A 15,982-nucleotide genomic window follows, 5' to 3' on the forward strand; every position below is an offset into this window, starting at 1 on the left:
TTCCTTCTCAATTCACCTCCTCCTCAATTGGATGGGCTCTGAAGATCCCAGCAGAAAATTCACAGCCAGTAGAAGATTAGAGAGGATAAAGCAAGGGATTCATTTCATATCAGGAATGCCAACGGGCACAGAGTTTCAGCCAGCTTCCTCTTGAGGCCTTTCTTTCCACACAGCTCCCCCCCAGGGACTTACTCCAGGCCCCAAAGGAGGTAGTCAAGTCCAGACCAAGAGCAGAGTCTACTAGCCCGGCCACTGTCATTGTTCTTACTGCCATGAGGTGGCACTGTTGGAAACTGGTTTTGCTCTGTAAAGCCACCTGGGAGTGATGCTGAGGTACCACTGATGTTGCCCAAGCTTCAGTCAGGGCTACCCACCTAGGGGATTGCTAATGTCACAATTCTTTTTAGCTGACACCCTCTCCCATTTCAGCCACTGTGCCTCAAATCACTGCACCAGAAAAAGCTACTAGAACGAGCCACAAACCAAGGCAAAAATCATTCCTTCCCCTAAAAACTCCTAGGGCCTTACGTTGAATGTGGTGCCCAGTCTAGAATATCCCTTTGCATAAGGTAATTTTATTTAAATGGAATCACTGCCCTTCCCTGCCACTGAGATTATCAGGACCATGTTGTTGGTCCTCCCAAATCTCCCTCACTTCCAATTATGCAGCTGAGGAAGGAGTGTTTGTCCCTCTGTACCTGTCTGTGTAGAGAACTTTGACTCAGAGACCCAGTTTTTGCCAAATCCCACAACAGAAGGTCCTATTACACCCTGAGTTGTCCCAGAAAATGGATATCTATTCTCCCTACAACTCAAGGGACTCTCATAGGACAAAGAGAGCCAGATTCAAGGTATACATCTGATTCTACTTCTAGGTTAATATCCAAAATATATAAGTAGCTCATACAACTCAATATCAAAAAAACAACCTGATTAAAAATGGGCAGAAGACCTGAATAGACATTTTTCCAAGGAAGACATACAGATGGCCAACAGGCACATGAAAAAATGCTCAACATCACTAATCATCAGAGGCATGAAATCAAAACCACAATGAGATATCACCTCACACTTGTCAGGATGACTATCATCAAATAGAACACAAATAATAAATATCAGTGAGGACGTGGAGAAAAGGGAACCCTCACACACTGTTGGTGGGAATGTAACTCAATGCAGCCACTGTGGAAAATAGTATGGAAGTTCCTCAAGAAAATAAAAATAGAACTACCATATGATCCAGCAATTCTAATCCTGGGTATATATCTGAAGAAAATGAAAACTAATTTGAAAAGATACATGCACTTCAATGTTCATAGCAGCATTACTTACAATTGCCAAGATATGGAAGCAACCTAAGTGTCTATCAATAGAGGAATGGATAAAGAAGATGCGGTATGTATATACACAATGGAATACTAATCAACCATTTTAAAAAATGAAATTTTGCCATTTGCAACAACATGGTTGGACCTGGAGGGTATTATGCTTACTGAAATAAGTCAGATAGATGAAGACAAATACTGTATGTTATCACTTATATGAGGAATCTAAAAAATAAAACAACTAGCAAATATAACAAAAAGAAACAGACTCACATATATAGAGAAGAAACTAGTGGTTATCAGTGGGGAGAGGGAAGTGGGGAGGGACGAGATTGGGGTAGGAGATTAAGAGGTGCAAACTACTATGTATAAAATAAATAAACTGCAAGGATATATTGTACAGCACAGGGAATATAGCCAATATTTTATAATAACTATAAATGGAGTATAGTGTTTAAAAATTGTGAATCACTATGCTGTACATCTGAAACTTATATAATATTGTAGATCAACTATACCTCAATAAAATTGATTAATTAGTTAATTAAATTAAAAAAAAAGAAAAGCCAAGATGAGAGGTGGAGAGAATGTGACCCCCTCGGAATCTCTAATTCCAGGCCTATGGCATCCTGTGATTTGGTTATGTGAATCAGTAAAGTCTCAGGTTAGGTTTCTGTTACTTTCCACTAAAACATAAACAAACAAACAACAACAATGAAACTCCCAACTAATATATCTGATCCTCATTAAAAATGGCACGTTGTAGTTTTATAAAGGTTTTGTGTACCCTTTCTCTCTGCCTCTTAATGATAACCCTGTTAAGAAGCACATGTATTTTCTTTAAAAAATGAGACATAATTCACAAACTACAAAATTCACCATTTTAAGGTGCACAATTCAGTGGTTTTTAGTATATTCCCAAGGTGTACAACCATCACCACCATAAAAAAAATTTTTTTCGGACTTCCCTGGTGGCGCAGTGGTTAAGAATCCGCCTGCCAATGCAGGGGACATGGGTTCGAGCCCTGGTCTGGGAAGATCCCACATGCTGTGGAGCAACTAAGCCCGTGCGCCACAGCTACTGAGCCCGCGTGCTGCAGCTACTGAAGCCTGTGTTCCACAACAAGAGAGGCCACTGCAATGAGAAGCCCGCGCACCTCAATGAAGAGTAGGCTCCACTCGCGCAACTAGAGAAAGCCCACGTGCAGCAAAGAAGACCCAACACAGCCAAAAAATAAATAAATAATTTTATTAAAAAATTTTTTTTTCAGTTGAGACTGTGCAACTCTTATAGCTACACAAATGGAGGGAAGCAGGAATAATTTCAAAGGAAGGTGTATTCATTTTCTACTGCTGCCACAAACAAAGTGCCACAAACTTAGTAGCTTAAAATAACACTAATTTATTATCTTACAGTTCTGTAGGCCAGAAGTCTGACATGGGTCTCACTGAGCTAAAATCAAGGTGTCAGCAAGGCTGCATTTCTTTCTGGAGGCTCAAGGGGAGAATCCATTTCATTGTTTTTTCCAGCTTCTAGAGACCATCCACATTCCTTGGTTCATAGACTCCTTCCACCATCTCCAAAGTCAGCAACACTGGATCTCTGACCCTTCTGTAGTCACATCTCCCTCTGACCACAGCCTGGAAAGGTTCTCTGCTTTAAGGACCCATGTGATTCAGTTTGGACCCATCCAAATAATACAGGAAAATCTCCCCCATCTCAAAGTCTTTAACTTAATCACATCTGCAAAGTCCCTTTTGTCATGTTAGTGACATATACACAGGTTCTAAGGATAAGAACATGGGCATATTTGGAAGGGCTGTTATTCTGCCTATCACAGAAAGTAACCCAAAAGTTAACTGAGGGTTGTCCAAGTAACTAAGCAGGTTTTTGAAGCTGAGATATTTGGCAAACACACTCATGGAATATAACATATTGGTTAAGATTCTTGGTTCAATATTCAGAACAAACCAGTTTCAAATAATGGGGCACTATTTGCTATCTGTGTAGCCTTGAGCAAGTTACTTTGCAGCTTTGGAGATTCAGTTTCCTCTGTTGTAAAATAGGCATTTTTTTCAGTACTTATTCATAGGGCTTGCAGCGGAAGCCCTTGTTCACCTTCAAGATCCCCCTGCAGAACCAAGGCATTCATTCCTCTAGCTCCCTGGTGTGTTGGCTGCTAATGGCTCAAAGACGCATCCTTCTCCGGGGATTGCCCTGCTGCAGCCAAAGGGCAGAAAGGACTGAAGATCAGCTCCAGAACTTAATTCCAAGAAGAACAAAGCTCCAGAGGAGATTAAACTTTCAACCTCGGCAGGATTGCCACAACAAAGTCAGGGTACCACTTGGGAAGAATGGGACCCTTAAACATGAGATAGGACATCTGAGTCAATGCACTTAAAAACCTTGGGTCCCGAGCAGAGAGTGAACAGGAGGCGGAGCCGGGGGAGCTGCTCTCGTAGCTCCTCCTGGCCCTCTGCCAGGGAGGAGTTACCACAGCTCTTCGCTTTGGGGGAAGATGAAGAGTTAGAAGAGGAATATGATGAGGAGGAACCTCTTAAGTTTCCCAGTGATTTTTCACGTGTGCCCAGTGGAAAGAAACCTGCACCCCGGAGACAACGGCACCGCGTTCCAGCCAAGGATACTTGGGAGGGTGGACGCAGAGATCCCAGATCCCCTGGTCTACATCGGCTGGGTTGGAAACGGAGTCAGGCAGATCAGCTCAGAGGACTGGAATTGTGGGGGACAGAGGAACTGTGTCAGCTTGGACAGGCAGGTTTCTGGTGGCTGATCGAACTGCTGGTATTAGTGGGGGAGTACGTGGAAACTTATGGCCATCTCATCCATGCACGCGGGCAGCTGAAAGGCAGTGATCTGGACCTTTTTTGTGTCTGGGTGGGAGTCTGGGCAGGGCGGCTGGGGGGCAGGGCCCAGGTGATGTTCCAGTTTCTGAGCCAAGGGTTTTGCTATGGGGTAGGGTTGTTCACCCGTTTTCTTAGGCTACTGGGTGCTTTGCTGCTCCCGGCTCTGGCCCTTTTGTTGGGCTGTCTACAGTTGGGCTGGAGGTTTCTGGTAGCACTGAGTGACCGGTTAGGCCGGAGGGGTAAAGCCACCTGGCTCTTCTCTTGGCTGGCTTCTCCCACCTGGCAGCGGTGCCTGATTCTGCTGAGAGAGAGCAGGCCGTGGCAGCAGCTGGTAAGAATAGTTCAGTGGGGTTGGCTGGAGTTGGCCTTGGGTCAAGCAGAGGACCAATAGGCAGGGGAATGCACCTGTAGCTAGTGGTTGCTACTGCCAGCCTGAAGAGGAAGTGGCTCAACTGTTGACCATGGCTGGGGTTCCTGAGGATGAGCTAAACCCTTTTCATGTGTTAGGGGTTGGAGCACAGCATCGGATGTTGAACTGAAGAAGGCCTATAGGCAGCTGGCAGTGATGGTTCACCCTGACAAAAATAATCATCCCCGGGCTGAGGAGGCCTTCAAGGTTTTGCGGGCAGCTTGGGACATTGTCAGCAACCCTGAAAGACGGAAGGAATATGAGATGAATCGAATGGCAGAGAATGAGCTGAGCCGGTCAGTGAATGAGTTTCTGTCCAAGCTGCAGGATGACCTCAAAGAAGCAATGAACACTATGATGTGCAGCCGATGCCAGGGAAAGCATAGGAGGTTTGAAATGGACTGGGAACCTAAGAGTGCCAGATACTGTGCTGAGTGTCATAGGCTGCATCCTGCTGAGCAAGGAGAATTTTGGGCAGAGTCAAGCATGTTGGACCTCAAGATCACCTACTTTGCTCTGATGGATAGAAAGGTGTATGACATCATAGAGTGGGCTGGATGCCAGCATGTGGGAATCTCCCCAGATACCCACAGAGTCCCCTATCACGTCTCATTTGGTTCACGGATGCCAGGCACCAGTAAGCGGCAGAGAGCTACCCCAGATGCCCCTCCTGCTGACCTTCAGGATTTCTTGAGCCAGATCTTCCAAGTACTCCCAGGCCAAGTGTCCAACGGGAACTTCTTTGCAGCTCCTCAGCAGGGCCCTGGGGCCACTGCAGCCTCCAAGCCCAACAGCACAGTACCCAAAGGAGAAGCCAAACCGAAGTGGGGGAAGAAAGTGAGGAGGCCCTTCCAACATCGACACTCCCTCTCTTTCCACAAATCAATGTCAGGGAGTCAAAAGGGCTGTGTACAGCGCAGGATGGAGTTTGATTTGTTTATTGTTAAATATTTGAAAAAGGGAAAATTTTAAGCTCAGATTGTTCATTCAGTACTTATAGGAAGCCCTGGAACTACTCTCCCTCCTCCACCAGCACCCAGGAACTGAATCTTGTCTCCTGACAATACCAAAGAAATAGGGGGTGGCTAGAAGAAAGAACCTAGGGCCTGGACCTGGGCTGGACAGTATCTCCCATAGTAGTGTGGGAACTGGGTGTTTCCCTGGGGTCTGTATGCCTTTGTCTTGTCTTTTGCTTCTACAGCTGATGACACTTCCCCCCCTCTTTAAAAAAAAAAATCTTGGGTCCCCAATCCCCCTTGAACGATTCCAGCCATTTGAAAATCAACTCTTGTCATGCTCCTGGGCCCCAGTAGAGATAAGGTACCTAACCATGGAGCACGAATGACCATGTAGTCACAAACATTTGTTTGAGCTGGGTCTGTCAGACCTGCTAAGTCATAAGTTTGGGCAAGCCCAGCAGCAATAGATCATAAGATAGAAGTGGTACACCCGGGATCCGGTGCAGCTAGGACCAGAGAACACAAATAAGCTGCATGAGCTTTATGTTATGCATGAGCTAAGTGGCTCAAACTTTTATGTTGTCCACCACTGTTGCTTGGGACACTTTCCCTCAGTTCATACCAATAGCTGCAGGTGTGGTCCTTTATGACTCACTTACGGAAGAGAAAAAAGGCTGAGCGTGGTGCCCACGTGGGTTGGTTCAGTCTGTGAGTGCAAGTTGTTAATGGACTGCTACTGCTCTACAGCCCCATTCAGGGGCGGTTCTGAAGGGCAGCAGTGAGAGGACATCTTCCCAACGCACAGAGCTTTAGGAAGTGCATCTGATCATACTTTCAATGAGAAATAGAATAAGAATATGTACAGACTCATGAGCAGTGGTGAGTGGCTTGGCTGGTTTGACTGGGACCTAGAGGGAGAAAGATTAGAAAATAGGAGAGAAGAAGGTCTGGGAAACAGTTGTGTGGATGGAAAAATGGCAATGGGCACGAAGTGTGAAGATCTTTGTATTGCATCCTAATACCCACCCAAGAGTTTCTATCACAAAAGAGGCATAAAAAACCTGGTAGACAAAGTGACTCAATCAGTTAACATCAGCCTCTGTCATCATGTGTTCCAGTATTGGCACAAAGGGTACATGAGCAGGGTAGCCATAGTGGCAAGGAAGGAGGCTATGAATGGGTCCAATAACATGGACTCCCTCCTACTCATGAAGTTTTACCTAGCTACTGCCACTGTGAAACATTCAACCTACCAACCAAAGAGACCAATGCTAAGTCCCTGAAACAGGACATCCCCTGAGAAGATAAACACATTGGATATCTTGCATCCTGAAAGAGACAGGATTAATCTTAACTGGATTTGGCCAAGTTCCAGTTATTGGTTTACCATTCTTGCCTGCAGGGCTTCAGCTAACACCATTGTTCAAGGGCTTACACAGGGTTTGGCTTAACACAAGATCTCACACAACATCATCTTCGACTATGAGACCTGCTTTACAGGGAAGGAGGTATGGTGGTGAACATAGAACCATGGGATCCATCATATACTGCCCACCAAAAAGTTTGTCCTGAAAAGGTGATGAAATGGCCTTTTGAAAGCACAGCTGAGGCTCCAACTTAGAGATAATACCTTGTGAGGATGGGGTCCCATGGACATAATATACAACCTACTCACTGACCTAATGGTTCTGTATTTTCAATGCATAGATTACATCGGTCTAGAAACCAAAGAGTGGAAGAAAAATTGACTCTACTCACCATCACTCTCAGTGATTCACTTTGGGGAATTAATGCTCCCTTTATGCCCAAATATAGCCTCTGTGGATCTAAAGACTTTTTTCCCAAGGGGGAGATATTTCTACCAGGGGCACAGCAAAAGTCCCATTAAACATTAATCTATGCTTCCACCCAGTTACTTCAGGTTCTTTTTACCAAGAGACAAGCAGGCAAGACAAGGAGTCCCATCCTGTAAAGGGTAATTAACCCTGATCATTAGGAGGAGGTATGGCTACTATTCATGATGGGAGCAGGGTAAATTACTTTGACGTCCAAATGACCAATTAGGAAATCTTCTGGTATTTCCCTACCCAATTATGACAGTAGACAGACAAGTGTATCCTGAGATGATCATGTGTGATCAAGGGCTCATCCCTAAGGGATAAGGAGCTGAGTCACCCCATCTAGACCAGCAGAGATGCTAGCTGAAGATGAGGAAAATTTAGAAGGAGTAGAGGAGGGAGATGATGAGTATCATTTGTGACCTTGAGAGCACAAATGGTCATCTCATTTGCCTTCTAAGTTTCCCAAGGAATTTACTACATGAAGCAAGTGGATCCAAGCAGTGAACAGTGTGGATTATAAAGGAGATTATGGTGCACCACTGAGTTCCCCCTTTAGGAATGAGGTACATATTCCCCCAGCTGCTAGGAGTATTAGCTGCTGATGGCTCACATCTATGTTCCTCTCTGGGAAATTCCCTAGGCCACATGAGCCTGCCTTGCCCAAGGTAACATTCCTCCTTTAGGGGCAGCCTGCAATCAATGACTGGTCAGTGTAGAGGTACAACGGTTATTCCCCTACCCCTTTTCAGAACAACTCTAAAGGACACCCCAGATTCAGTGCTTACCATGAGATTGCCTGAGCCAACTATTTCACGTGTATCAAGTTCATATTCTCCCCCCGCCTAATTCCTGCTCTCCTTGCTTCCTCACAGGTGTTGTTCCATAGAGCATTTCCTAAAAATTACCTTATAGGGTAGTATAAGTATTAAGGAAGCTAATTTAGTACAATGCTGAGAATATAGTATTGTGCCAAATAAATGATAGGCCAGTAGTAGCAAAACTGGAGTTAGAGATCTGAGGTGTGGGTCCTGACTCCAACACGTACTTGCTTTGCAACCTTGAGAAAGTCAATTGATACCTCTGGGCCTTAGTTTTCTTATCTGTAAAATAAGGTTAACAACACCTGATAAATTGAGGAGTAGATATGAATGTGCTTTGGAAAGGTTAAGCACTAGACAAAGGTAGAGCAGACTTTTTTTTTTTTTTTTTTTTTTGCTGCTCTACTTCTACCAGCACTGTGTTAGGTGCTAAGGAAAGAAAATCTCACTATCTTAGAACTTGCCTCTGACTCTCATTCCAGATAGGAAGTGGTGATACACAATGTTCCCATCTGAAGAGAAACTTGACAGTTCTGTGCTTCGCCTTGGATGGGAAAAGTAGGCAAATATTTAAATATTTGAATATTAGAAGGCCCTCTGCCAGAGTGACATTAGGAAAGATGGCAAAGTCGGAAGACCCAGGAATCCATATCTCCATCAAAACACTTGAGCTAGCAGGAGCTGTCTTAAGCAACTATTTTGGAACTCTGAGTCTAGTAGGACACTCATAACATCTAAGGAAAAGCTTGCTGAAGGGACAGGTAAATTTCAGTCAGTTTCAGCTTTCTTGCATTAGTGGCTACTATCTCCAGGGCAGGCAGCTGTGGGGACAGTGGCATGTGTTTCCAGTGCAACTTGCTGGAGCCAGGGTTGGCAATAAGGCCCTGTCCTCCCAAGGCTGGAGTTGAGTGATTCAGTTGCTGATTTGCTGCTTTTCATCACTAAGGGACCAGCACAATATGTTTTAGCCCCCACAGGCTGAAATGGCTTCCCAACTAAGAGGGAATTTTAAGTGACAGGATCTCCTCACCCCATCCTGTGAGCCAGACATTTAAAGAAATATTTTCCAGGTCACTGACTGACAACAGAGACAATGGAAAACAACTGGTTGGCCACACACAACAAGGAATACACACTTTGCAAAAATAGTTTGGAAGAGTCACAAGGGATGGCTCCCATCTTCAACAAGTAAAATACAAGTAATGACTGAAGAGTGACAGAATTAGACTTCCAAATTACTACAACATAATAGTCAGAATGTCCAATAATCAAAAAAATTACAAAACATGCAAAGAAACAGAAAAATATGACCCACTCAAAGGAAATAAAGAATATGACATAAACTATTCCTGAGGGAGCCTAGACATTGGAATTGTTTGTCAAAGATGTTAACCAACAGTGTTAAATATGTTCAATGAGTTAAAAGAAACCATGGACAAAGAACTAAAGGAAATTAGGAAAATCGTGTTTGAACAAAATGAGATTATCAATAAAAAGATAGAAATTATAAAAATAAACAAAACAGAAAAGTACAATAACTGGCTCTGAAAAGTACAATAACTGAAAAGAAAAACTCACTAAAGAGATCTGACAGCAGATTTAAGCAAGCAGAAGAAATGATCAGTCAACTTGAAGATAAGACATTTGAAATTAGCCAGTTGGAGGAACAGAAGAAAAAGGAATGAAGGAAAACAAACAGAGCCTGAGACCTGTGGGACCCATCAAGCATACCAATACATGCATTTTAAGAATCTCACAAGAAGAAAGAGAAAGAGGAAGAAAAAATATTTGAAGAAATAATGGTCTAAAACTTCCCAAATCTGATGAAAGATATGAATACACACATCTAAGAATCTCAATGAACTCCAAGCAGTATAAACTTGAAAAGATCCACACTGAGACACATTATAGCCAAATTATAAAAACCTAGAGGCAGAAAGAGAATTCTGAAAGCAGCAGGAGATAAGTGACTCATCACATACAAGGGATCCTTGATAAGATTAACAGCTGATTTCTCACCAGAAATCATGAGGGCCAGAAGACAGTGGAATGATATATGTGAAGTCCTGAAAGAAAATGTCAATTAAGAATTCTATATCTGGCAAAATTATCTTTAAAGAATGAAGGAGAAATTAAGACATTCCAAGATAAACAGAAGCTGAGGGAATTTAATACCAGTGCACCTGCCCCACAAAAAGTGCTAAAGAGGGACTTCCCTGGTGGCACAGTGGTTAAGAATCTGCCTGCCAATGCAGGGGACACCGGTTTGAGCTCTGGCCTGGGAAGATCCCACATGCCATGGAGCATCTAAACCTGTGCACCACAACTACTGAAGCCCATGTGCCCTGGAGTCCATACTCTGCAACAAGAGAAGTCACTGTAATGAGAAGCCTGTGCACCACAACAAAGAGTAGCCCCCACTTGCTGCAGCTAGAGAAAAGCCTGCGTGCAGCAACAAAGACCCAATGCAGCCAAATAAATAAATAAAAATATAAATAAAAATGCTAAAGAAAATTCTTCAGCCTCAAATAAAGGACACTAAACAGTAACTTGAAGATATAAAACATATGTTAAAGAACACTAGTAAAGGTAACTTCATAGGTAAATATAAAAGCCAGTATTATTGTAGTTTTCTTTTGGTTTGTAATTTCTTTTTTCTACATAAATGAAAAGGAAAATTCATTAAAATTATATAGCTATGTTAATAAGCATACAATATATAAAGACATAATCTTTGACAATAATAATATAAAGAGGTTGGGACAGAGATGTATAGGAACACATGTTTATATACTACTAAGTATTATTCAATAAGATTCGTATAAATTTAAGGTGGTAATTGTAATCTCCAAGATGACCACTAAGAAAATAAATTTAAAATATACATAAAAGGCAAGATGAAGGGAATTGAAAAGGCATACTACAAAAGATAAATAAAATGCAAAACAAAAGGCATTAATGGAGGAAATGAACACAAAACATATAAGACACACAGAAAACAAATAGCTGAATGACAGAAGTAAATCCTTCTTTATAAGTAATCATGTTAAATATAAATGCATTAGACTCTTCTATTGAAAGACAGAAGTTGGCAAATTAGATTAAAAGAAAAAAACCAGGATCCATCTATATGCTTCTAGAAGAGACACACTCTAGATATAAGGACACAAATGGTTGAAAGTAAAAGGATAAAAAGTAAAGTAAAAGGATAAAAATATATCCCATGCAAACAGTACCCATAAGAGAGCTTGGGTGGCTATATTACTATCAGAAAAATGGATTTTGAACTCAAAAATTTATAAGAGATAATAAAGAACATGATATATTGATAAAAAGTTCAATACAGCAAGAAAATATAACAATTTTAAATATATACACACCCAACAAAGGGGCCTCAGAATATATGAAACAAAAGTTGACAGCATTGAAGAGAGAGATAGATAAGTTGGCGACTTCAATACCCCACCCAATAATATATTCTTTTCAAGTGCACATGGAACATTCTTTGGGATAGACCATATGTTAGGCCACAAAAAAGTCTGAATAATTATAAAAGATTGAAATAATACAGGGACTTCTCTGGTGGTCCACTGGTTAAGAATCTGCCTTCCAGTGCAGTGGACGTGGGTTCAATCCCTCACTGGGGAACTAAGATCCCACATGCCACGGGGCAACTAAGCCCACATGCCACAACTACTGAGCCAGCATGCCACAACTAGAGAGAAGCCTGCGCACCACAATGAAACATCCTGCATGCCACAACTAAGGCCCGATGCAGTCAAAAATAAATACATACATACATACATACATACATACATACATAAATATTTTTTAAAAAGAAATAATGAAAAGTACATTTTCTGATTACATGGAATGAAACTAGAAATCAATAACAAAAGAAAACTGAAAAATTCACAAATTTGTGGAAATTAAACAGTACACTTAAACAATCAATAGGTCAAAACCACAGGAGAATTAGAAAATACCATAAGACAAATGAAAACAAAAGCATAATATGTCAAAACTTATGAGATACAGTGTAAGCAATGTTAGGAGGGAAACTTATAGCTGCAATCACATATATTGAAAAAAAAGAAAGGTCTCAAATGATAACTTAACTGCATACCTTAAGGACTTAGAAAAAGAAGAGCAAACTAAACCTAAAGCTGACAGAAAGGAAGAAATAATAAAGGTTAGAATGGAGATAAATAAAGTAGAGAATAAAAAAGCAATAGAGAAAATCAACAAAACCGAAAGACGGCTCTTTGAAAAGATCAATAAGATGACAAACCTTTAGCGAGATCGACTAAAGAAAAAAAGAGAGATGACTCAAGTTTAAAAATCAGAAATGAAAGTGGGGATATTACTACTGATTTTACAGAAATAAAAAGGATTATAAAAGAATACTATGAACAGTCGTATACTAACAAATTAGGTAACTTAGGTGAAATTGACAAGTTCCTAGAAACACATAATCTACCAAACTGATTTAAGAAGAAATAGAAGATCCAAATAGAAGTGTAACTAGTAAGGAGATCAAATCAGTAATCAAAAACCTCCCACGTAAGAAAAGCCCAGATCAGATGGCTTCACTGGTGAACTGTATCAAATGTTTAAAGAAGAAATAACACCAATTCTTCTCTAACTCTTCCAGAAAGTTGAAGAGGAGGAAACATTTCCTTTCTCATTCTATAAGGTCAACATTACCTTGATACAAAAACCAAAGACACCACAACAAAAGAAAGCTGCAGGTCAATATTTCTTATGATTATAGAAGCAAAAATCCTTAACAAAATAATTGCAAATTCAATAGTATATTAAAAGGATTATACATCTTGACCAAATGACATGTATTCCAGGAATTACAAGGGTGATTCAAGATACAAAAATCAATAAATATAATACACCACGTTAATAGAATGAAGGGGGAAAAAAAACGACATGATCATCTCAGTTGATGCAGAAAAAGTATTTGACAATATTCAACACCCTTTTATGATAAAAACACTTAATAAATTAGAAACAGAAGGAAACTTCCTCAAAATAATAAAGGTTACATATGAAAAACCCACAGGTAACAACATACTCAATAGTGAAAGACAGAAAGATTTTCTGCTGATATCAGGAAAAATAAGGATGCCCACTTTCATCACTTCTATTCAACACAGTACTGGAAGTTTCAGCTGGGGCAATTAGGTAAGAAAAAGAAATAAAAAGCATTCAAATTGGAAAGAAAGTAGTAAAATTATCTCTTTGCATATGATAAGATTTTATATGTAAAAGACCCTGAAGAATCAACAAAAAAAAAATTGTTAGAGCTAATAACTAATTCATCAAAGTTGCAGGATATAAAATCAACACATAAAATCAGTTGTATTTCTATATGCTTGCAATGAACATCTAAAAAAGAAACTTTTAAAAATCCATTTACAACAGCATCAAAAAGGATAAAATACTTAGGAATAAATTTAACCAAAAAGGTGAAAGACTTGTACACTGAAAACTATAAAACATTACTGAAAGAAATTAAAGAAGACACAAATAAATGGAAAGACGTCCTATGTTAATGGATTGAAACACTTAGTGTTGTTAAGGTGAAAACACTACCAAAAGCAATCAATAGATTCAATACAATCCCTATCAAAACTCCAATGATTTTTTTTTACAGAAATAGAAAAACTCATCCTAAAATTTATATAGAATCTCAAGGGACACCAAACAGCCAAAACTAGCTACAAAAAAAGAACAAAGTTGGAGGCCTTATACTTCCTGATTTCAGAACTTACTACAAAGCTACAATAATCAAACCACTGTGGTACTGGCATAAGGATAGATGTATAGACAAAAGGGAAAAATAGAGTACTCAGAAGTAAACCCTACCATATATGGCTTATTGATATTCAACAAGGGTGTCAAGACAATTCAATGGGGGAAAAGACAACCTTTTCAGCAAGTGATGCTGGGAAAACTGGATATCCACATGCAAAAGAATGAAGGTGAACTCTTACCTTACACCATATACAAAAAAATAACACAAAATGGATCAAAGAGTTAAAATATAGCTTGCAGAATGGCAGAAAATATTCACATATATCAGAATGAAAAAGAACTCCTACAACTCAACAACAAAAAAACAGCAACTCATTCAAAAATAGGCAAGGGACTTCAATAGACACATCCCCAAAGAAGATATGCAAGTGACCAAAAAGTACATGAAAAGATGCTCAACATCATTAGTCATTACAGAAATGTAAATCAAAACCAATGAGATACCATCTCACACCCTCGAGGATGGCTATAATTATTTTTTTAAAAAAGCAAATAAAAAATAACAAATGGACAGGATGTGGGAAAATTGGGACTTTTGTGCATCACTGGCAAATGTGAAAGGGTGCAGCCACCATCAAAAACAGCTTGACAATTTCTCAAAAAGCTAAAAATAGAATTCTACTCCTAGGTATATACCCAAAGGGATCGAAAGCAAGGACTCAAACAGATACTGGTAAGGCAATGTTCGTTGCAGCATACTAACAACTGACAAAAGGTAGAAAGAACATAAGTGCCCATCGATAGATGAATGCATACACAAAATGTGGTATATACATACAAAGAAATATTATTCGGTCATGAAAAGGAATGGTGTTCTGATATACACTACTACATGGATGAAGTTTGACAACATTATGCTAAGTAAAAGAAGCCAGACACAAAAAGAAAAATATTGTATGATTCCACTTATATGTGGAATTTAGTATAGTCGAATTCATAGAGACAGAAAGTGGATTGAGATTACCAGGGGTTGTGGGAAGGCAGAATGGGAAGTTAATCCTTAATGGCTACACGGTTTGTTTGTCGTGATGCAAAAATTTTGGAAATATGCAGTTGTAATGGCTACACAAAAGTGAATGTAATTAATGCCACTGAATTGTATACTTTAAAATGGTTGAAGTGGCAAACTTTATATTATATATATATATTACTAATTAAAAAAATAAGAATGTAATATACCAAAAATCATTGATGGTAAATGGATGAATTGTATAGTATGTAAATTATATATCAATAAGGCTGTTTTTTGGGGGTTTTTTTTAACTATTTTTTTTAACATCTTTATTGGAGTATAATTGCTTTAAAATGGTGTGTTAGTTTCTGTGTTATAACAAAGTGAAGCAGTTATACATATACATATGTCCCCATATCTCTTCCTCTTGCATCTCCCTCCCACCAACCCCCCCTAACCCACCCCTCTAGGTGGTCACAAAGCAACGAGCTGACCTTCCTGTGCTATGCGGCTACTTCCCACTAGCTATCTATTTTACGTTTGGTAGTGTATATATGTCCATGCCACTCTCTCACTTTGTCCCAGCTTACCCTTCCCCCTCCCCGTATCCTCAAGTCCATTCTCTAGTAGATCTGTGCCTTTATTCCCATCTCACCACTAGGTTCTTCATGACCTTTCTTTTTTTTAGATTCCATATATATGTGTTAGCAAACGGTGTTTGTTTTTCTCTTTCTGACTTCATTCTGTATGACAGACACTAGGTCCATCCACCTCACTACAAATAACTCAATTTCGTTTCTTTTTATAGCTGAGTAACATTCCATTGTATATATGTGTCACATCTTCTTTATTCATTCATCTGTTGATGGACACTTAGGTTGCTTCCATGTCCTGGCTATTGTAAATAGAGCTGCAGTGAATATTTTGGTACATGACTCTTTTTGAATTATGGTTTTCTCAGGGTATATGCCCAGTAGTGGGATT

The 15,982-nt window shown here is 40.1% G+C and overlaps 1 pseudogene across 1 annotated transcript; it reads left to right on the forward strand.

Annotated features, from left to right (window-relative positions):
- Window positions 1-4,438: 4,438 nt before the first annotated feature.
- LOC309606424 (dnaJ homolog subfamily C member 14 pseudogene) lies at window positions 4,439-15,423 on the forward strand (annotated as a pseudogene). Its single transcript has one exon. The product of its transcript is annotated as a dnaJ homolog subfamily C member 14 pseudogene (transcript).
- The last annotated feature ends 559 nt before the right edge of the window (window positions 15,424-15,982 follow it).

Source organism: Balaenoptera borealis (genome assembly GCF_965194805.1).
Source record: "Balaenoptera borealis genome assembly, chromosome: 1".
NCBI lineage: Eukaryota > Metazoa > Chordata > Mammalia > Artiodactyla > Balaenopteridae > Balaenoptera > Balaenoptera borealis.